This window comes from Peromyscus eremicus, chromosome 7, assembly GCF_949786415.1.
Source record: "Peromyscus eremicus chromosome 7, PerEre_H2_v1, whole genome shotgun sequence".
NCBI lineage: Eukaryota > Metazoa > Chordata > Mammalia > Rodentia > Cricetidae > Peromyscus > Peromyscus eremicus.
The window spans coordinates 92,746,443-92,769,891 of record NC_081422.1 but is presented as its reverse complement, the minus strand read 5'-3'; the positions used below and the strand labels follow the sequence as shown (position 1 = coordinate 92,769,891).

General features: G+C 43.0%; 1 protein-coding gene and 1 pseudogene across 1 annotated transcript in view; both read right to left on the bottom strand.

The window, feature by feature from the left end:
• Positions 1-16,643, bottom strand: part of LOC131914594 (dnaJ homolog subfamily B member 4-like) — a 49,679-nt pseudogene extending 33,036 nt beyond the window's left edge.
• The window catches only part of Rbp1 (retinol binding protein 1), a 172,633-nt gene that overhangs the window by 70,501 nt on the left and 78,683 nt on the right, over positions 1-23,449 (bottom strand).

Genomic DNA, 23,449 nt, shown 5'->3' with positions numbered 1-23,449 from the left:
CACTGTCCCAATTTTCTACAACTGCTGTCCCATTTTATATTCCCACCAACCGTGTACAAGGGATCCAGTGTCTCTGCAGAGCATCTTGTCTGTCGTTCATTTGATAATGGCTGTGCTGACAGGCAGGAGGAGGGTGTCTCATTGTGCATTGGATTTGCATTTTCCTGGTGAGGAGTGAAGCTGGGCCTCCTTTCATGTGTCTGCTGGCCACCTGTGAGCCACCTTTGCAGGAATGTCTGCTGGGGCCTCACACACTTTTCATATCAGGTGACTGGGTGTCTTGCTATAGAGCTACAGGAATGCCTTGTGTATTTTAGACACTAACCCCTGCCAGGTACATGGTCCACAAATATCCTCCCATTCCCTAGGCTGATTTTTCTCTCTTTTCCCCTTTACTATGATCCATTCAGGTTGATAAAATCTCACTTCACTTTTTTTTTTAATTACCTGTGATTTGATGTCATATATGTGTATGTGTGAAATAATTTACATATGCCCAATGCCACATACATTTTCACTGTTTTCTTCTACAACTTTTACAGTGTCAGGTCTTTCTTTTTAAGTCTGTAAGTCTTTATTTTATATATTTGTTATTTTTGCAATTGTTATTAGTTCCTTGAGAATTTTGTATGCTGCATTTTTATCATGTTTACCTTTTTATATGGTATAAGAGCCCGATTTCATTGTTTTGCCTATTAGATAGACAGTTTTCCCAACACCATTTGTTGAAGAGACTAGTATGTATATTCTTGTGTATTCTTGGCAACATCATCTAAGATGTTGACTGTATATGCACACATTTAACTCTGGGTTCTTTATTCTACCCCAATGGTCTATATGTTTTTCCTTATGCCAATGCAATTATGCTTTGATTAAAAATATTAATAATGTGCTTTTAAGTGTCCCAAGATGAAAAAGTCTATATATGAATTCCTGCTGATAGCATCACAATCAACAACAATGCTTTGATTACCACCCCTATCATTTCTAACATTGTAAGTCTAAGTCAAAACAAACAGACCAGAAAAAAGCGAGCAAGTGAGCTAACCCTAGTTAACATACAGAATGCCCTAAAGACTCAATAAAAATGGCAATAACTAATAAATAACCTCAGGAAAGTTGTAAGACACATACATACAACACACACAAATCAGCTACGTTTCTATACACTAAAAACCAAATACCTGGAAAGTAAATTAGAAAAATGTCTCATTGATGATAGCATCAAAAACTAATGAAAGAGCTTCAAGGTAGGATGGCACCTGAGGAAGAGGCAATGCCTTCGAGCTTCCGAATGGCTCGGAGTCAAAGCATCCAGAAAATAGTTTGTTGGTGAGGTGGCTACCTGGGGGCTGCACTGAGGTTCAGCACTGGACCAAGACTGAGGGAGACCAGGTGCTGGCTCTCAGCTTGGAGCCTGTGGTCACCCAGCAGTGCAGCAGAGGCGGAACAAGAGAAGTCAGAGCAGGAGAAATCCAACAGAGAATACCCGATCCAGAAACAGATGTAGAAGGGAAAGGCAGGGTGAATCAGCTGCTCTGACAGCTGCAGGGGAGGGTGGCTGATGCTCTGCACTTGTCAGGGGGCAAGCATGCAGTGACAGGGAGCCATTTCCAGATCATACCCAGGCCTTCCCTCTTCCACGATGCACAGCCATATGGCCATGCCGTCCCTGCCCAGAATGACCTTGGAAGAACCACTGTAGCAAGCTCATTGAAGAAACACCCATGTTGGGTCTGAGTTAATGACATGGATGATGTGGAGTTCACTTTTTCCTTGATTCTGGTGGCTCAGGGCAGCCAGCTAAAGGCTGAAACAAACCCTTGCAGTTAGTTATGTGCAGGGACTGGCCTCCTAGAGCCATAGTCATCGGCAGTGAAAACTGTGCCTAGCAGGCTGCACCGCCTCACCCAGCAACCCACCGCTCTCCCAGGGTGGGCTTCGCCCAGTGCCTGGGAGCCAGATGGACAGCCGACTGTGGTTCCAGCCCTGGGGGCACGCTGAGCTAATCTGTGCAGAGCAAACAGACACTAGGGGGCAGGGACATAATGCTGTTCTAATCAGCTCCAGTCCCAAACTGCACCACTGACGGACTAGAGAACAACACAGAAAAGAAGGGGTGAGTGTTCCTCAAGTGTTTGCTCTCTCCAAAGGACACACAGCCCAGAAAGACACAGTGCAGACTGTGGAAGGCAGAGGCTTCCACTCTTGCCTATACAATCACCCAGTGAGGCAATACTTATGTCCTTTCGGTATATGGCTCATGTATGTGTGTGCATGTGTTTATGTATGTGCACGTGGTGTATGTATGTTTGTATTAGTGTGTGCTTGTATGTGTATGTGTTTACATGTGTCTATACATTGAATATGTGTGTGTGCTTTTTGTTTTTTTCTTGGTGCATATTTTCCTAATTTAAAGTATGTTTTTCACTATTCTGTTTTCCTCTTCTAACAATATCTTTTGATTCTCTCCTTTTTTCTTTTGTAATTAACCCTTCATCTTTCACTCTCTTTATTCCTTGCCACGTTCTAGATATCCTAACCTTTATTTTGCTTTCTATCTCCCATTTTCTTCTCTCTTAATACCCTTTCTCTCTCTGTTTACCATCTTTTAGAACTCTCTAGTTGATATTATTTCTGCACCACCAGTTGCTGTTGGGGCTGTCACAGATGACCCGCGTGGTTCTTACTTCTTTTATATATCTGGTCCCTGCTATTAGCTGCTGTTTCTGTTTTTGTTTCCTCTTTACCATGTGGTTCTGGGAGCAGAACGAACTGAGTGAGATGTGAAGAGTCTCTGTGATCAAGCCACACACACCCTCAGGCCACCTAAGAGTCTGCACATCCTACTCTGTATGTGATGGACATCCTGTTAAACTTCATAAGATAGCTTAACTCAAAGAAGAGGAAAGACCCAATTCTGGAGCCAATGGCCAGGCTCTAATTAGAGCCTGGAGAGCTAGAGAGGCCTGAAGGCCTACTTCATGTCACCTACATGGCCAGGATCAGAAGAAAGAACCCACAAAGGACATAAATTTCACACCTATGGGGGACACACAGCACAGCCTATTCCCATAACTCATGTCCAGTATTGTTGACAAGACAAGAAACTAAAATGCAGCTGCCTTTGAATCACTTCTGACCCTGTAAGTAATGCCAATAAAATTCATTGGATCACCAAGCTGGACTTTGGTGATGGTCCAGGCTGTCATTGGATCCCTATCTGGGGTGAATAGATATGTGTGTTGTGTCTCTCCATGGAAAGTTCTGTCACCCTGCCCTTAATCCCCTTCTCTTTACGAACAGCCCCCCTATATTTTCATGCTTTTCTTTCTGACATTCCTCAGGTGGGAGAAGATGTGTGAACTGTGTCTTTCTGAGTCTTGTTCCTTATTCCACAATAATCTTCAGTGCATCACTCAACCCTCTGCAAACGACATAAATTAATTCTTCACTGTACATGCATAGCACACTTCCTTCATCACTCCACTCACTCACAGATGGGCACTTTAGCTGATTTTACAGTTTGATCATTTGTTCTAGTTAGCATCTCTGTTGCTGTGATAAAACATTGACCAAAGCCAACTTGGGGAGGAAAAGGGTTATTTCATTTTAAAACTCCCAGGTCACAATTCGTATCTGAGGGATGTCAGGACAGGAACTCAAGGCAAGAACCTGGAGTTAGGAACTGAAACAGAGGCGATGGAGGAGGGCTATATACTGGCTTGCTCTCCAAGGCTTATTCAGACTGCTTTCTTATACAGCCCAAGACTACCTTCCCAGCCCATCCCCCCCATATCAATCATTAATCAAAATACCTCATAGACATGCTCACAGACCATCCCAATGGAAGAAATTCCTCAGTTGAACTTTCCAGGTGACTCTGACTCGTGTTAACAAAACCAACTAGTGCAATTGATATTTGATTCTAAGAATTTCAAAAATTTACCCCTGGGTTTCAGTGACTCACTGAATGTTGAAAAGTTTGTTGTTCAATCTCCATGTGTTTGTAAATTCTGTGATTTCTCTTTATGTTGATTTTTAGTTTTACTCTATTATGATCTGATATTATGCAGGAAATTATTCTAATTAGATAACACTAGATTTTTGATAAACTTCTTGTAGCAAAGTCCCATGATCTGCTGAAAAGAATATTTGTTTTGTAATTGTTAGATGAACTATCCAGTGGATATCTCTTACATTTGATCTATAGTATAATTTAACTGAAGCTTCTATGGTGACCTTTTTTGGTCTGGATGACCCAACATTGGTGAGAACATGCTACTGAGGTTATCTACTGTATTGTGGCCTGTTGTGCCCCTCTGTGTCTGGTATTTGTTTTATGAAGCTGGCACAGCAACATTCTGTGCATAGCCACAACCCTATATTCATGATTTATGTTCCTCTTTATCATATGACTAGCTCTGGCTTGAATCATTCTTTGTAAAATATAACTACTTATTCTTGCTTCCAAATTCTATGTTGTTGGGATATCATTTCCCATCCCTCTTCTTTCAGTCTGTGTGTGTGTCTTTGTTGAGATATTGTATTTCTTGCAAGAAGCAAGCAGACAGATTGTGTTTTTTTTTAAAGGCAATCAGCCAGTCTGTGTCTTTTACTTGGAATTTATATCATTCACATTTTAGGCTTATGATTGAAAGTTATTCACTAATCATTGTCAATGTGTTCTTTTCCTATGTTTGGATCTTTCCTAGTTCTCCTTGATCTCCTCCTCTCCCAGGATTTTTTCTTTCCTGAGCTCTCATGGTTGTACTCACATTCCTCTTGCCCTCCTTTAAGAATCCTTTGCAAGTCAGGCATTGGTGGTGCACACCCTTAATCCCAGCACTTCTGAGACAGCCAGGGCTGTTACGCCGAGAAACCCTGTCTCAAAAGAAAAAGAAGGAGGAAAAGGAGGAGGGGGAGGAAGAAGAGGGAGGAGGAGGAGGAGAAAAGAATCTTTTGCAATACTGACTTACTGGTTATGAAGTTACCTAACTTGCTTTCAAGACTTGAACTACACCTCCACATCTTTTGGACTTAGTATTTCTGGTGTGAAGCCTCTGCTTTTTTGATGAGTTTGCTTTTATTCCTGACTCAGAATATCTCCCTCGCTACTTTCAATATCGTTCTTTCTTTGTACTCTTGATGTAAGGATGTTCATTTCTGGTGAAAACCCTCTGGAATTCTTAATACCTCCTTATATGAATGTCCATATCATCCTCAAGATTCGGGTGATGTTTTTGGAAACTGTTTCCATAAATAGGTTGTCCCCATTTCATTCCTGTTACTGGGATTAAAAACAATATATCTTGACAAAAGGTCATGTAGGAAGGAAAGGTTTATTTCAGTTTACAATTCCAGGTAAAAGTCCATCACAGCAAGAAAGTCGCAGTGGCAGAAGCCCGAGGCTAGTGGTCACAGGCAAGAGCTGAGAGAAATGAGTATGTGTGTCACTTACTCCTGCTCAGCCCCCTTCTGCATGTACACAGTCCAGGGTCCCTGGCTTTGGGAACAATGAGCCCATATCAGGCTGCATCTTCTCACATCAATTAACATTCATAATCAAGACAACCCCCCACAGACATTCTCAATAGTCCAACCCTGATCTAGAACCTCTCACTCAGCCTCTTTTCTGGTGACCCTGGGTTGTATCAAGTTGACAATTAAAACTGACCATCACACAGTTTTTTTCCTTAAGTCTTTAGACTATACCATAGCAATGTCCTCTATTAAAAATTTCTGAGTTTGGTCTTTTAAATTAGGTTCCAGAGGTTTTCCATGTTCTGTCCATAATAATAACTATTATTGCTGCTGTTATTAATGAGCCATTGACCTGTATGCATGAGCTCTATGCATGTGTATGTGTTCATGTGTGGCACGTCTGCCTGTGTGTGTACCTGTCCACGGAGAGGTCAGAGGTCGATGTTGGTTGTCTTCCTCTATAATGCTTCATCTTTTTTTTTTTTTGAGACAAGGTCTCTCCCTGAACCTGGAGCTCACCTGTTGTCTAGGCTGGCTACCAACAGGCTCTGGTGATCTGACTATTTCCCACTCCCAGCACGGTGGTTACAGACATACACCCTCTGCACTCTGATTTTTATGTGGATGTTTTGCATGCAAGCTCAAGTCTCATGCTTGGGTGAGCACTTTATCCACTGAGATACCCACCTGACCCCACCTTCTTTTCTTTCCTCCCTTCTTTCCTTCTTTCTTTCCTTCCTTCCTTCCTTCCTTCCTTCCTTCCACTTTATTACTGTCTGGATGCTCTGATTTGTCAGCCTTGCCTTCTGGCCCAGGAATTCTCTCTTATGCTATTCTAGATTACTGCCAAGGCTTTCCACTATTTTTTTTTTTTTTTTTGGTTTTTTGAGAAAGGGTTTCTCTGTGTAGCTTTGCGCCTTTCCTGAATCTCGCTCTGTAGACCAGGCTGGCCTCGAACTCACAAAGATCCACCTGCCTCTGCCTCCCGAGTGCTGAATTAAGGCGTGCGCCACCACCGCCCGGCTACTATTTTTTTTAATTTGACTTACTGAACTGTAGCTTGAGTTTTCCTGCCTGGCCCACAGTCAGAGCAAATCTCTCTCACCTGCCAGTCCCACAGCCTCTCAGACCCGACCAAGTACAACACAGAGACTTATGTTGCTTTCAAACTGTATGGCCGTGGCAGGCTTCTTGCTAACTGTTCTTATAGCTTAAATTAATCCATTTCCTTTAATCTATACCTTGCCACATGGCTCGTGGCTTACCGGCATCTTCACAAGCTGTTTCTCATCGTGGAGGCTGGCAGTGTCTCTCTGACTCAGCCTTCCACTTCCCAGCTTTATTCTCCTCCTTGCCCCGCCTACTTCCTGCCTAGCCAACGGCCAATCAGTGTTTTATTGATTAATTAGTAACACATTTGCCATACATCCCACAGCACTGAACTGTTCATTTAATAATTTCTTTTTGTTTTTTTCCAAAACTTCTGTCCTTTTATTGAACTTCTTATTCACATTCTGTATTGTCTTCCTTAATTCATTCGGTTGTTTTTTAAAAATATTTTCTTTACCAGGCAGTGATGGTGCACACCTTTAATCCCAGCACTCAGGAGGCAGAGGCAGGCAGATCTCTGTGAGTTTGAGGCCAGCCTGGGCTACAGAGTGAGTTTCAGGACAGGTAGGGCTGTTTCACAGAGAAACCCTGACTTGAAAAAACAAAAGAAAAATGTTTTTTCTTCGTAATTCAATAATTGTTTAAAAATACTTTTGAATTCCTCACCCAGCATTTTAATTCTTTCCATATTATTGGAACCACTTCCTGGAGAATAAGGAACTTTTGACAGTGTCATATTGCCTTGGTTTTTCATATTTCTTATATTTCTAGGTTGAGATTTCTTTATCTTTTTGTTGTTGTTTTGTTTTATGCTACTGGAGGAGAATTAATCACTGGGTAATCATCAGTCTTACTCAGCTGTAAACACTGCCAACCACAGTGAGGACCAGCCTAGCAAGATATGCCCATTGACACAACAGTGGCCCAAACATCATGAGAGTAACTGTGATAGACTGAATAAAAAGGGTACCCATAGTCTCATATATTTAAATGCTTGATCCCCAATTGGCGGACTGTCTAGGAAGGATCAGAAGGTATGGCCATGTTGGAGGAGGTATGTCACTGGAGGTGGGCTTTGAGGTCTCCAAAGCCCACACCAGGCCCAGTCCCACTGGCTTTCTGCCTGATGCCTGTGGATCAGAATGTAAGCTCTTAGATACTGTTCCAGTGCCAAACTCCCTGCCATGATGGTCATTTTTAACCTTCTAAAACTGCAAGCAAGACCCCTAACAATTGAATGCTTCCTTTTATAAGTGTTGTTGGTCATGGTGTTTCATCACATCAACAGAACGGTAGCTAAGACAGTAACCAACCACTTTTTGATTGGATTTAAGGTTCACTCAACAAGATACAATCCATATCTGGCATAATTAATAAGACCAAGAACCTGTGGCTAGACAGGTCAGCGGCCCTAAGGGAAAACCTACTGATATCACTCTGCTAAGTGAACACAGTATTAAAATGACTCCTAAATACTTAACATTGTACCTAATTTGTGCATCTCTCAACCTTTATTAGAGAAGCTTCTTTTTACAATAGAGGGTGACTAACAGAGAGACCCACAGAGGCAGAGAGTGAAGAATCTCATGGTACAGAGAATAAGAGACTCTACATCATACCTCCTACTCCCAAGGCTTGGGGATCATTGAGGAAGAGAGAGGCAGAGAGATCATAAGAGCTAGAGGAGATGGATGACTACAACAGAACAGTGTTTTCCTGGCACAACAGGGCAGATGAACATTTGAACATACAGCAATTATATCAGCATGCATAATACCTGCACAATTGTAAGCCAGAAAAAAAATCACAGCATGGTGGGAGGAAGATAGACATGAAGTCCTATTCCTATCTGAGGAACTGATGGAAGCTGATAAGATTCTGAGAGAGAGAGAGAGAGAGAGAGAGAGAGAGAGAGAGAGAGAGAGAGAGAGAGAGAAATCTGGGAGAGGGAGTTAGTTTTCTTAAAGGGTGTGGCCCCTGGTAGGTTGGCCACCCTCCAGTAGATGGCCACACACCCAAGAGTATTAAGCACAAATTATACTTTGAGAAAACATGAGGGCACCAAGTTGGGTAGGTAGGGACGGGGTGGTGGATCCAGTAGGAGATAGAGGGGGATCTAATACAATGTATGATGTTCTCAGGGACTTAATCAAAGTTGTTTGTTTGTTTGTTTTTAAGATTTCTTACTTGTCTGTGAAAGCTCTTAAGGAACAGCCTTCTCTTGATATGTCCTGGGATACTGAACTGTTATGAAATGTTGACTGTGTTTCTATTTTGGTTTGCAATACAATTTCCCTGTTACTTCTCTAGTGAGCCTTAGTGTATTTCCACACAAATGCATCCTGTGTTCGTTGGAGCCTGAGGCTCCTCTTTTCTGTGTAGGTCTCAAGAGAGTGGAGGCAGACAGTGAAAAATATAAGGTATGTAGAAGCTTCCATTGATCTAAATCTCTTCCAGGCAGCTAAGCTGCTTCTCCCAGGCAGCTGGTCTGCTATAGAAGAATCAGTTTGTAAACTATGTAAATTATGCTGTGATTGGTTTAATAAAGAAGCCGACTGGCCAATAGCTGGACAGGATAAGATTAGGCAAGAAAACCAGACTAAGGACACTGGGAAGAAGGGCAGAGTCAGAGTAGTTGCCAGCCAGACATGGAGAGGAAACAGGAAGTGCAAGATGAAAGAGAAACAACACCATATGGTAGAATATAGATTAATAGAAATGCGTTAATTTAAGTTGTAAGAGCTAGTTAGTAATAAGCCTGAGCTATTGACTGAGCATTTATAATTAATATTAAGTCTCCGTGTCAGTTATTTGGGAACTAGTGGGCGGGAAAGAAAACTCCACCTACACTAGTCTGGCCTCAGAGTCTTCTTTGAAGCTTGACTATTCTGAGAGTGGCTCTCAGCTCACAGCTCGTTAAAGTTTATTCTGACAGGAAGGGGCCTAGTGGATCTAGTTTTGAGTTGTTTACCTCCCTGCTTAAAGAGCTTCCCTGCAGAATGGAGTGCTTCAATATCAGAGGAAACTGTTACACAACATAAGATAAAAGAGGGTAAGAGGGAGGTAAATATGGTTAAAATGCATGTGCATATAAAAAATATCACTCTGAGACCCATTATTTGTACAACTGATGTATACTAAAACAAATCTTTAAAGAAAAAAATTAACAAAAATGTAACTAAGAAGGTGAATGACTCATAGATTTAAACTATCCAACACTGTAGAAAGAAATTTTAAAAAGATACAAATGCAAAAACATCCCACATTCATGTATTGGAAGAATTAATATTGTTAATATGTCACTATTGTCCCAAACAGTCTATGGCTCAATATAATCTTATTAAAAATGTCAATTATGTCTTCAAGAAACTTACTATCTACATTCTAAAATATACATAATATGGTGGTTTGAATAAGATGGCCTCAATAGGCTCATACATTTGAATGCTTGGTCACCAGGGAGTGGCATTATTTGAAATGATTAGGAGGTATGACCTTGTTGGAGGAAGTGTGTCACTGGGTGTGAGATTTGAGGTTTCAAAAGCCCATGCCAAGCTCAGGGTCTCTCTCTTCCTTCTGCCTGTGGATCTGTATGTAGAACTCAGCAGCTCCTTCTCCAGCACCATGTCTGCCTATGTCCTGCCATGCTCTCCACCATGATGACAGTGCACTAAACCACTGAAACTGTAAGCTAGCCTCAGTTAAATTCTTCCCATTATAAGAGTTGCCATGGTCATGCTGTCTCTTTACAGCAGTAGAACACTGACTAAGACATATAGAATTTTAAAGGCCCTCAAATAGCCAAAACAACCTTGAAGAACAGAGCTGAAGGCATCATGCTAATTGATTTCAAAATATACTACAAAGCTACCATGATGGAAACAAAACAGTGTGGTGCTGGTGTAAAAAGAAACATAGAGACCAGAGGTGTGGGATAAAGAGCCCAGAAATAAAGCCTCACGTATACAAGAGCATTTTGACAAAGGTTCCATGGTCATTCAATGAGGAAGAAGCAGCTTCTCAACAAATGATAAGAGGAAAACTCTCTAAAATTCAGGCTAATTTCTGGGTTTGCTGTTGTTGTTGTTGTTACAGTTAATCTTTTTCCCTTTTTAAAATTTTCTATTTTAAAGAGGTAAAACTCATTTGAGGTATGACAATCAAAACAAACTGTAAGTGGCACCTACACCCTGGAGCCAGCAAACAGCTACCAGCAGCTTTCCCACACCTGTTCACCATCCTCAGCCCACATCACCTCCCACACCTGTTAGCCATCCTCAGCCCACATCACCCCCCACACCTATTAGCCATCCTCAGTCTACATCACCTCCCACACCTGTCCCACTTAGCAATCCTCATTCTACATTATTTGGATTTCTCTCACTGTAGACATTAACCTTGTTTTTAACTGTAATATAAATCACACTGCAGTGACTCCTTTAAATCCAGTTTCTTTTGCTCAAGATAATGTGAATGAGATGTATTCGTGTTGCTATGGTTACCAGTTCTCCTCTTGTGGATATATGATATTTCACTGTATGAGTAGGTTTTGATTTATTTCTCTTTATTGTAGAATATTTAGTTTGTGCTGTTTTGAACTATTATGGATAAGGTTGCTATTATCTCTTATTTGTATATATTATATAAAAGAATAGATCACATTTGCCCCATTTTATACATTTGTCCTTTCTCTTTTGTTTCAAAATATTTACTTTCTACTCTTATATTTTTAAAAATAGAGACTCTGTGTTTGAGGTAAAAAAAAATTAATATTTGCCTTTCTCAGACTGGATTATTTAACATGATTTCCTGCCTTATCAATTTTCTAGAAATGACATTTTATTTTATTCAAATGATTTTATTCACCTTTATGGCTGAACAATACTTGTGTATTGTGTATTATATATTCTTTACCTATTCCTCTGTTGGACACCTAGACTGAATCCATAGCTTTGCTATTGTAAACAGTACCATTACAAACGTGTGTGTGGCAATCTCCATCACAGGAGGATTTTTATGTCTTCAGGTATACTTCCAGAAGTAGTATGGGTAGGTAGTTTCGTTTTCTGCTGTTTGAGGAATATCACTATTGGTTTCCACAGTGCGTGGACTAATTTACCCCTCTACTGACTGGGTAATGGTTCCTTTTCTCCAGGTATCTTGGCCAGCATTTGTTGTCTGTTTTAATAGTAGCCATTCTGACTAGGGTCAGTGGAATCTTCTGATTGCTATAGGTGGTATGGTGGTTTGAATGAAAATAGCCCCCAGAGGCTCATAGAGAGTGGCACTACTAGGCGTGACCTTGTTGGAGTAGGTGTGGCCTTGTTGGAGGAAGTGTGTCACCTGGGGTGGGGTTTGAGGTTTCAAATTCTCAAGCCAGGCCCAGAATCACTCCCCCCCCCTCTCTGCTGCTTCAGGATTGAGATTTAGAACTCTCAGCTCCTTCTCCAGCACCATGTCTGTCTGTGAAGCCTCCATGCTTCCTGCCATGATAATAAATGGACTAAATTTCTGAACTATAAGCCAGTCTCTATAAGCCAGTCCCCAATTAAATGTTTTCCTTTTTAAGAGTTGCCATGGTCATAGCATAGTGTTTCTTCACAACAATAGAAACCCTAAGACAGATGGTGAACACTTTTTTATGTGTTTAATGGATATTTGTACTTCTACTACAAACATGTTTATATCTGGCTTTATTGTCCTATTTCTCCATTCATTCACATCTATAATTCAAGGTAAAATTATTGGCTGTAAATATGCATGTTTCTCTGTCACAGGAATTTCCTTTGCTCCACATTGTCAACACTTGCTAGTCTCAAGTTGTCTATGCAGTTTGGTGGTCTGTTTATTAGCCATGGGGGGGGGTGTAGTGAGCCTTCTTGTTTTGATTTTAATATATATTCTCTCACAAACAATGATGTTGAGACATTTTCATATATTAAATAAATATTTAGGGATCTAATTTTGGGAAATACCTTTTCAAATGTTTATCACTCATCTTAAAATAGTTTTCTTCCTATTATTATTTATTTTAAAAGTTCTTGGTATTTTCTAGATTCAAGTCCCTAATTGGATAGATGTATTGTTCTCCGAGTTTGCCTTCTATTTCTGTGATAAAATACTGTGACTGAAAGCAACTTGGTGAGGGGAGGGTTTATTTAGCTTGCATTACAGTCCATCATGAAGCAGAGTCGAGGCAGGAACCAATGCAGAGGACGCTGAGAAGTGCTGCTTACTGGATTGCTCTCCAAGACTTACTCAGCCTGACTCTTAGACAACCCAGGACCACTTGCCTAGGGGTGGCACCACCCACATTGGGCTGGGCCCCCACATCAATCATTAATCAAGAAAATGCCCCCACAGACTTGACTATAGGCCAATCTGACAGAGACCTTTTCTCAATGGAGATTCTGTCTTCTCAGATAACCCTAGCTGTGTCACCGTGACCCCAAACTTACCAGCATGGTTCTGTTTTCTCCCAGGCTGTGGCTTGTAATTTATTAAACTTGTAGTTTAATGCATAGCCAGGGGAAAGAGTGAAGCCCATGAGGTCAGCCCCCTGGCCTACCTGAGGAAGGAGCTGGCTCCTCCCCTCCCCTCCCCTCTTCTTTGGGAAGAAGCACAGGCAGGGAAGAGGCCAATCGCTTGTCTGTGTAAGTGATGTTTGTGGGGTGAACGGCTATAGAGAACAGGCTGTTAGGCCAGGGACCTTCCGAATCCACAGCTTTCTGATTACAAATCAAATTTATCGACTTATTGACTTATTTATTTATTTACCTAAATTGAATGTAAACAAGCAAAGCAAAACAAAAATCCCTAAACTACCAGTAGCATCCAACCCTTTCCCCCACCAGGGCTGCAGTGCAAGGAAACGGGAAGGCAGCTTTATTGAGGCCATGACTCCCTCACTCCTGGACAAGGGACTTGAATGAAGGGGAGGGTTGAAAGGGTGAGGGAACCAAAATAACCCAAACACATGAAATCTCTCTGAGTCTTTGTGCTCTTTAAGCTGTCTCCTCAGCTCTGTTTTGTGGTTTGCTGAGGACTTCATCATGAATGGACATTGAATTTCACCAACTACCTCATCTACACCTATCAGAGGTACTGAGCATCACCGCAACTCACATAATAGTAAACTTTTGGGGGTGGGTTCTGCTTCAAATGAATGAGGCTGAGGGTAGTTGCCATCACCTTCTTGGGATGGCTATAAAATAGAGATGCCGAATTCTGGGGCTGGTGAAGACCAGTGGTGATCTTGAGATGAGAATAATGTATCCTTTTACAGGACAGAGTTTTCAAATGTTTTTAGTATTTTGTTGTTGCTATTTAAGCACCATCATGGCCAATGTTGGTGCTCCTGAGGTAATGGGATGCAGAGCTGTTTTTAGGACCTCTGAGCCACCAGAAATAATCCTCCACCTACTGCATTTGTGGTCTTTATAATGTCTTCACTAAAAGAGCTTCTCCCTCCAAACACTGGTAAATGTGATCCCTGGCCCAGCTGGATCCTACCTGACTGCTATAGAAAATAATCTGGGTCCAAGGAGAACCAAACCAGATAAGCAGCTAGAGATCCTTTGGAGCCAACTAACACTTATATGAGTTCTACATTTCTGCATGCAATGCTTTGGGAATGGGATTCTCCTCTCTTATTCCCACTCATTATTTGAGATCCAAACTCCACACCTAGACTAGGACAAGGGTTCAACTGTTTGCTGCCCATTCTCAGCAACTGAACTTCACACCTCCATCTCGACACTGTATTCACAGAGCCTTCTCTGATAAGCTCAATTGAGTGACAGTTCATTCCATTCCTTAACTTCAGGGAAAGTGCTGTCCTAATCCACTCATCACTAAACGTTCTGCTGGCAACCTGTTTGCATTCTCCTTTCTTTTCTTAACCAGTTCCTTGAAATGAGGGACCAAGATCTCCATTGGTGGAAGGAACCTATGCTCCTTGAACTTTCTGGGAACGTTGTGGGAAGATTAACAAACTTCTGCTTCTTGGATCATTTCTGGGCCCGTTACTATACCCAGGATCTCCAGAGGGCCAGCATTTTGGCTACTCACCAGCAATGCATAGCAGGGCCTTTGACTGTCAGTCCCACCATCAAATAGTTATCAGTCTGACTCTGAGCCACAAACAACTTTGCCCTATAAAGATGTGTCCTCTGAATCAAACTTCAAGAGAGTCTATTTAGATAGGGTTTTGCCTAGGTATGGCAACTTTAATTATCTGGGACTGAGCTCTTGGGAACCCTGCAGGGGTGTGTAGTGTGGACATTGCATTTAGCAGTCAGTATACTAGGGGAATCCAGCCAGCAGAACAGCTTCCCACCTACTCACCAACCACTTTCTCTTGAGTCCAGAGCAATTGCAAAGCCAGGAGTCTTGGCACAAGGCTGCCCCCATCCTTGCCGACACGGGTTCATGGATGTTAAAAATCTGCTGATGTGAATCGCCTGAAAACACGCTTCACTACATTTGCTGCACATGGAAACACTGCTTTCTTTATCATCTCCTCCACCTCTGGAGGAAATGTGCGCCCATAGATGATGTGGAGATTCCTGGGGCGTCAGACTGCTGTGTGTTTTTAGGCTTCCTGTCAGTTCCCATCTGCTATGGCTAAGGGTGCACGGGAAACTGGGACACACCTCAGTATTGTAGCTTGAAGCCCTTGGGCAGAGTCTAAGGCAGGAGTGTGCCTTGGGAGTGGGAGAAGAAAGAGCCCATTCCTTACCCGGCGCCTCCAAGGATTCCTAGCCCTAGCCAGGGCTGTAGGGATTCAGTAGCTAGCACTCCAGGGGTGTGCTCTCCCAGGCTGGCAAACAGTATCAACACCAGAACACATCTAGGGACGGCCAATCTTTTCACTCCCTGCCCTTTACCTCCCCTCCCTGCAGGATTGCCAGATAAAATACAGTCCTGGGACAGGGACAGAAGATGGGATAGTCAGTTCTTCTGGCCCTTTGATGATAGCATAGCATAACCAGAGTAGACTCGCATCCTTCCCAGGGAGCGCTGTCCAGACTCCAAATCCCCTTAGGAAAACATATTTCACCATCCAAAAGAAAGGAAGAAGAAGGTTAAACCTCAGAGCCAACGTGGGCAGCAAATATTCAGAACATCATGGAAACAGTAGTCATCCAAACTCTTTCTCAGGTAGAAGAGTTTCAACTGTTTTTCAACACCAACTATCTCTAAATCTGGAAGACAATGCAGGTGAGTGACGTTAACCTCTGGCTTTATCAGCCCCCCATGCTTATGTGTGTACCTCGGGTTGAACAGCCAGCACCCAGGACCAAGTTCTATGTTTTGTTTGTTTGTTTTTGTTGCGCAAGGAACGGGTTTAAGGGTTGAGATAATGTCTCGTGTATCCCAGGCTAGCCTCAAACTTGCTACGTAACACAAGACGACCTGGAGTGTCTGATCCTCCTGCCTCCATTTCTCCAGTGTGAGATCTCATTCATGCACCGCTGCACCCAGTTTATGAAGTGTTGACAACTAAACCTGAATCCTCATGCACAGCAAACAAGCCCTTTACCAAATGAGCGGTTGGTTATCCCCAGCCCTAGGACCAGTTTTGATGCTGGAATATTAAACAGATTCTCATGTGAACCCTGGACCTCTCATTACTCACCCCACCCCCCCACTGCACCCCAATACTTTGATGTCATCAATGCCCATGAACATGAACACTGGGCACTACTTGGGCTGATCTCTAGAGCCATGTAGAATTCACAGTCTCAGACTGCCAGACTGCTTTAGATAATCTAGAATCCTTCCTTCTGGCCAACATTTTTTTCTTTGGCTTTTCAGTTTTTTCAGAGAAGTTTTTCATCACATTCATTTTTATCCATCAGCCTCAAGGCATCTTGGGTCAGGTCTACCCAACCTCAAGGACTGACCTGCAGTTCTGGAGCAGTGTCTCGCAACCACTCATCCTGGGGCTGCATGGCCCAAAATAGCACGATGATCTTATAGCCATCACTCCTGGGTGAGGCTGTGGGCCAGAGGCAGACCCAGATGTCCTCAGAGCTCTCTCCCATTTCTGTCAGGAAATGGCTCCAAGTGGCCCTGGAGCTGGGACATCACATTCAGGCATCTAAGACAGTGAAGGGCAGGAAGTGTGTGAGGAGGGGCCGAGGTCAGTGATTGCTCAGGGATCAAGTGCAGCAGTGAGTGAGCATTCCTTTTGTTCCAGGAGAGGCCAGGTCACCATGGCTCAAAGACACCCATTTGTCCCCAGGAAAGGGGTCCCTGGGGCTGAGAGGGTACACATTATGTGGCACTTCCCTGGGAGCGGTAACCTGGAGAAGGGTCTATGTGGTAGCAAACACTTTCCCAACTTTTCCTGAAGCCAATCGTCTACCTTGGGGTGGAACAGGGTCCTGTTTTGGGGTGCTTTGTCAACTCTTTTTATTTGTGTTGTGGTTTGAATACTAAATATTCCTTATAGGATCAGGTGTTGAAGGTTTGGTCCCCAGTGGCTGGCACAATTTTAGGAGATGGGGAAAATATTGAGGAACTACATCACTAGCTGTGTGCCTTTGAAGGCTGGAGGCAGTCCCCAGTCCCTCCATCTCCCTCTGCTCCCTCTCAACCATGAGGCAAAAAGGCTCCTGCACACACTCCAGCTCTGTGAAGAGCTTCCTCACCACACGCTGAATCAATGGAGCAAATTTTGAGCTAAAACAAAAATTTCCCCTTAAGTTGTTTACGTTGGACATTTTGTCAGAGTGAACCAAAGACTGATTGACAATAAAAAAAAGTAGCCTAAGTTTTCCAGAGAATTTTCTGAGTGTGTCTTTGGTGAATTTTGGTTTTCAGGTTTGTTTAGTTTGGGTTTTGTGCTATTGGGGATTGAACCTAGGGCCTTGCATCTGCTAGACAAGCTGTCTCCCGCTGCACTAAATTCCTAGCCCTCTTTCTACTTTTCCAAACAAGGTCTCATTAACTTGCCTGACTAGTGTTCTACTCACTGTGCAGCCCAAGCAGGCCTTGAACTTCCAATCCTCCTACTTTAGCCTCCCAAGTAGCTGGGAAAACAGGCCTGCACCGCCAGCCCAGCTCCCTGAGTATTTTTTTGGAAGCAAGAAACTGTGCATAGGCTCTGTATCTGTTGACTTTTGGGAATTCCTCTGTCATCCTCCAGCCTCAGCTTCCTCATTTGTCCATCACAGGAGAGAATGGCACAGACTCTGTGTGTAAAAAGGTAGACCTACTTAGTGTAAATTCTGGGTTCCTGTCATTTTATGGACTTCATTTCTTCTACTCTGCACAAACATCTAATATTACTAAAACCTGACAGTTTACCGAGGGTTTGCGCCTCGCCAGAACCTGTGCTAGGCTTTGTATGGACGTGAATTCACCTCCTCCTCACAGCAGCCCTGTACTGTAGACCGTGCTTTTGTGTCTATTTCATAGAAATCGAGGCACGGAGCACTCCATAGCACTAAGCCAGAGCTCTAGTGAGTGACGATCCTGACATAGTTCAGAACAAGCAGAAACTCATGAAGCTCTGTACCAGTGTGTTTAGAGAGCCCTCCTTAAAGGGCCGTGGGAAGTACACAGAATGGGACTTAATGGTTTCATCACTAAGTGGCACTTGGGGATGAAAGGGACAGATGCAGGTCTCTAAATCTTGGCAACAGTACCTTCCCGCCTCCCTTGGCCTCTGTTCTGATTCCTTCAAGTTGAAGCAGCCCTGACCCAGGTCAGAAAGACAGCCTGTTACTGCCTGTCCTCATCTTCAGATTTCTCTTGCTTTCACCTTGGGGGCTTCCTCTGACTCTTCCCTTCTCCTGGTGTCAAAGAAACACAGGAGTCTGAGTGCCCTCTCAATGGAGTGGCTGGCAAAGCTCCACATGGGAGAGGGAGCCTTAAGTCCTGCTGATACACGTACAGGGATGAAGTACTACCAGTAGGCTCCATGCTGTACACCTAAGAGGAAAATGGGGAAGTCTCCCGGAGCTTCACATATATGTATGTATGTATACATATACTTGTTTATGTCTGGTGTATATATGTGCATAGTGACCTTTTTAAAAAGATTTATGTATACGGTGTTCTGCCTAATGTATGCCTACAGGCCAGAAGAGGCCGTCGTATCTCATTACAGATGGTTGTGAGCCACAATGTGGTTGCTGGGAATTGAACTCAGGACCTCTGCAAGAACAGCCAGTGCTCTTAACCTTGGAGCCATCTCTCTAGTCCCCAGCATAGTGACCTTTTAAAATGATGGAAATTTTGTTTTCAATGCAAAGCTAAAAACCTTGACCAACAGTCTTGAGTCCAGGCCTTTTCCCAGACTCACATTCAACTGGGCTGTGAAGTGGTTTCTAGAGCACTCTCATTCCTGGGACTTAGGGCTGGATGTGGAAGTGGATCCCAGAAGACTTCCCTATTTCCCCCATAAGTGTGTGTGTGTGTGTATTAGTGTCTCTACTTTGTCCTCCATCCCTGGAATTTGTTCTGCATGGTCTTGTCTGTTGATGCTTTCTGATGTTTTTTAACTTATTTGATTGACTATTTCTTTAATTCCTTGTAGCACAAATTCTAATTTGTCTTATTAACAAAAACCCAGAATCAGATATCAGGGTAAACGATGAAAGATCAGAGAAGCAGAGCAGCCAGCCACCAGAAAGACTCCTTACCTCTAGGAATCCTCAGCCTGATAGGGAACTAAGCTCCCATCTCCTCCCACCTCATATTCCCCTCTCCATGCAGCCATATCATTTCCTGTCTCCACCTTCCTAGTGCTGTGCTTAAAGGCATGCAATCCCAAGGGCTGGGATCACAGGTGTGTGCCACCACTGCCTGGCTCTGTTTTTCTTTTAGACTGGATCAATCTTTATGTAGCCCAGGTGGCCTTGAACTCACAGAGATCCACCTGCCTCTGCCTACTGAGTACTGGGATTAAAGGTATGTGCCATCACTGCCTGGCCTCTATAGCTAACTAGTGGCTTGTCTCCATACTATGATCTTCAGGCAAGCTTTGTTAGATCACAACCAAAGTATCACCACAACACCCACTATTTTTATTTGGTCCTTTTTTTAAGATTTATTTTTATTTTCATTTTTTTTTGTGCACCATGTGTGAGCAGTGTCCAAGGAGGCCAGAAGACGATGTTTGTTTTCCTGGAACTGGAGGTTAAGGATAGTTGTGAACCACTATGTGGGAGCTGGGAACTGAACCTGGGTCATCTGGAAGAGCAGCCAGTGCTTTTAACCAATGAGTTAGCCCCCTTATTTGGTTCTTTTTCAATGTTTCAATTTCCTTGATGAATTTTTCCTCTATATTTTTGATTTTCTCCTCGAATGTATTAACTGTTTCATTCACTTTGGAGACTCTTGTCAAGGTCTTGGACAGAGTGCCTCAGTTCACACATATGCTGAGTTTTCCATCCAGACAATTCTTCCAGAGAGTAAGACTCTGAATTCTTTCACAGACATTTCATCAGTCTTGAACTAGCAGGTTGGGAATGGGTTGTGGTTGGTAGATGAGTTATGGTCTTGGTGTTTGTCATGTTTTGCACATAGACTGGAATGGATTTGTCTTCCAGTTTTAACCCTGCCCCCTTCTTCCACTCAATTTGGTTGTTTTAATTTTTATAAGTCTTCCTAGAGGGATGTCTGCATGAAGTTCAGCTACAGAGACAGAGGAATCTTGGAGATGATTGCCAGGTAGGGTCACTGAGGTGATCTGGTCTTGGCTAAGTGACAGCAGGATCAAGAGCATGTCCCCACACTGATTACCAATACAATAAGATGCAGTCATAACTTTGGCCACACACTGAATTCTATGAACCTACAGAGTCCATTGAATCCTCTGAACTCTGTAAACTGGCTTGGGGCTGTATTCAGAACTCCAATCTGCAGTGGACTCTGGGCCCACTGAAGTCAGAACCTCAGGACTACGGCAGACTTTGGGATTACTAGATCCAAGCTCTGATCTGCAGTGAACTGTAGGACTCCAATGCCACATGATTGATTCTGGGACCAATGGCACCCAAGCCCCACCCTCACAGTGACTCTGGGACCAATGGGGACCAAGCCCCACTCTCACAGTGACTCTGGGACCAATGGGGACCAAGCCCCACTCTCACAGTGACTCTGGGACCAATGGGGACCAAGCCCTGGTCCTGCAGTGAACTTTAGGGCTGTTGTCACTAAAATCCAAGTTCTTTGATAAATTCTGGGATCACTGAAGTCAGAATTCTAGTCCATGGGACTGGTAAATTCTGGGACACTGGCAATGAAGCCCATGATGCCCCCTGGGCCTTGAGAGGTTGATATTGATGTCCTATTTAGAGCTGAGTACTCAACAGTCACTTATTCTCATCATTTTGACAAGTCTCTGCATTAACCATCATGCCAGGCTTAGAATGTCACTAGTCTCTGGGTATAAACATACTTAGATAGAAGTTTGATAACGTGTCTATTTAAGAAACAATGGTAGTAAATCATCCCCACCCCACTCCTTGAACCCAGAACCAACATAATTATAGAATTTTGATCTAGTCTATAGTAATAGATGTGCATTCCTTCCCATGAGTTGGCATCCAATCCAATAACAAATCAGTTGGTTACCCCAATACAGTCATGCCACCATTGTACATGTACCACAGTAAGTACATCCTGCCTGGCAGGTCCTTATTGCTCCAAGCATGGTCTATAGCTAGACGAGACTGTTGATGAGTTTTCCTCCTCAGCAACCTAAATCATTTCTGCCACTATGAACACTACCAGCAGAGGGAGAGTTTCCAAAACAGTTCCAACTGGATTTCCCTATATCCTATAACCAAAGTAAGCAATGTCTTCAGCAACAGGGTCTTACCAGCTAGTTCTTTGGACAACCAAGAGTGGTAGAAATGGCAGTATTCTTTTGGGGACCTCTAGGACCTCTCAGCCTCACAGGAAGGTATCCCATTTCTGTTGGTAGAGTTTTAGTTACAAGCCTATAATTTCTGAAAGTAGCATTAACACATGAAAGGTATCTCCTGTCCAAGTTCTTTCATTATTTTATTATTATTTAAGTTTTGGGTTATATTATTTTAGTTTATAAAGCAGGTTCCTTTTCTATATAGCTTTTTCATGCATCCTTAATTTTTGTTAACTGTCCCCTGACTTCTGTACTTCCCCATCCCAACACCATTTAAACATTTTCATGCCCAGTATATCCCACCTCATCATATCCAGTGTTTCAGTATTCCCCCACAGGATTCCTTTTCTTACCTCCTGACATATATAGACACTCTGATTTAAATACAGAAATTATAAATTTGAAGCTGGGATCCACAGATATAAGAGAGAATATACATCATTTGTCTTTTGGGTCTGGCTTACCTCACTCAGTATAATTTTTTCCAGATCTATCATTTCCTTCAAACGACATAATTTCACTTTTTACAGCTTACTAAAATTCCATTGTGTATATGCACCACATTCTCATTATCCACTCATCTTCTGACAGCCATTTAGGCTGATTCCATTTTCTAGCCATTGTGATTGGGTGTGAAGGTTCCTCTCTCAGAGAGTATGGAACCTTTTGGGAACACACCCCAGAGGGGTATAGCTGGATCTTAAGTAAGTTCTATTTGTAGTGTTTTGAGAAACTCCCACACTGATTTCCATAGTGGCATGTTGTTACTCTTCATGTCTCAGAGGGCTATGGCTGGGCACCATCTTGAGAGCCCATTCCTTAACCAGGAACTATTCTGAGGGCCTGAGAACAAGAAACAATCACAAGTCAGGGAATCTGAAGGCAACCTGCCACAGCCCCTAGGCGGGAGATGGCCATGGGAGGCAGCTGTGGAGACAGGGAAAGCTGGGTGCAGACAAGACTGTATACAAACTAAGGACATGACCTCTTCATAGTATGGTTAAGGTGAAAGTTTTTATTATAGCTATGAGAGAGAAAACAGCCAGAGGCATCTGGAAGAATCTATAGCAGAGAGAAAGAAGTAGATGGAAGATGAAGAGCAGACAAGACCTGGCCAGGGATATCTATCTGTCAGAGAGGGGAGAATAGCAGGGGATAAAGAATAGAGAAAACATACAGAAGCAGGACAGAGAGAGAGAGAGAGAGAGAGAGAGAGAGAGAGAGAGAGAGAGAGAGAGAGAGAGAGAATAGCAGAGTTATAGGGAGAAATGAGTAGCTGGGGGAGGGAAGCCCATGAGCTGGAGGGAGTTTAGGGTAGGGGAGGAGGTGAGAAGGGCCAGGCTGCTAGGATGGCCTTTGAAATGTGTAAAGGTACTTGTGATGACACTGAGGGATCCTGGAGGCCAGAGTGTGCTTTGATATGTTGATAAGTGCCACAGGTAGCTGTATGTCCCTTCTGCCAGTGATAAGGGAAAGGACTCCTTTTGGTAGAGGGGAACCAGCTTCACAAGCTCCTGAGGAATGCTGGCTTTTATCTAACCACCAGAAATCCTCCTATAGGCCAAGTTGAGCTCATTTCTGGAGTTTTGGACTGCCCTTTGGGGTTTGAAGAATTAAGTTTCCTTTGTTCCTGACAGACTGCACATGCCCAATCTCATCTGCCCTCAGAAGCTAAGCATAGTTGAGCCTGGTTAGTACTTAGATGAGAGAGAAATTTTTTTTTTACATCACAGTTTCTAAAATTGGATTTGTTGTGGTTAACACAGCAGATTGCCTACTCACCAGCCATTTGGTTTCCTGACCTCTTACTCCCTTAGCTTCCTTATTAAAACAGTTAAAAGACACATTCTTATCTTCCCAGATTCCTTTGTGGCTCAGAAGTCATGTGGCATGTTGTAGCCAATAGATGAGGCCAACAGATGAATCACTGGGTGAATCTTCCAGTAAAAGTTATAAAAAGTAGCAGATTTA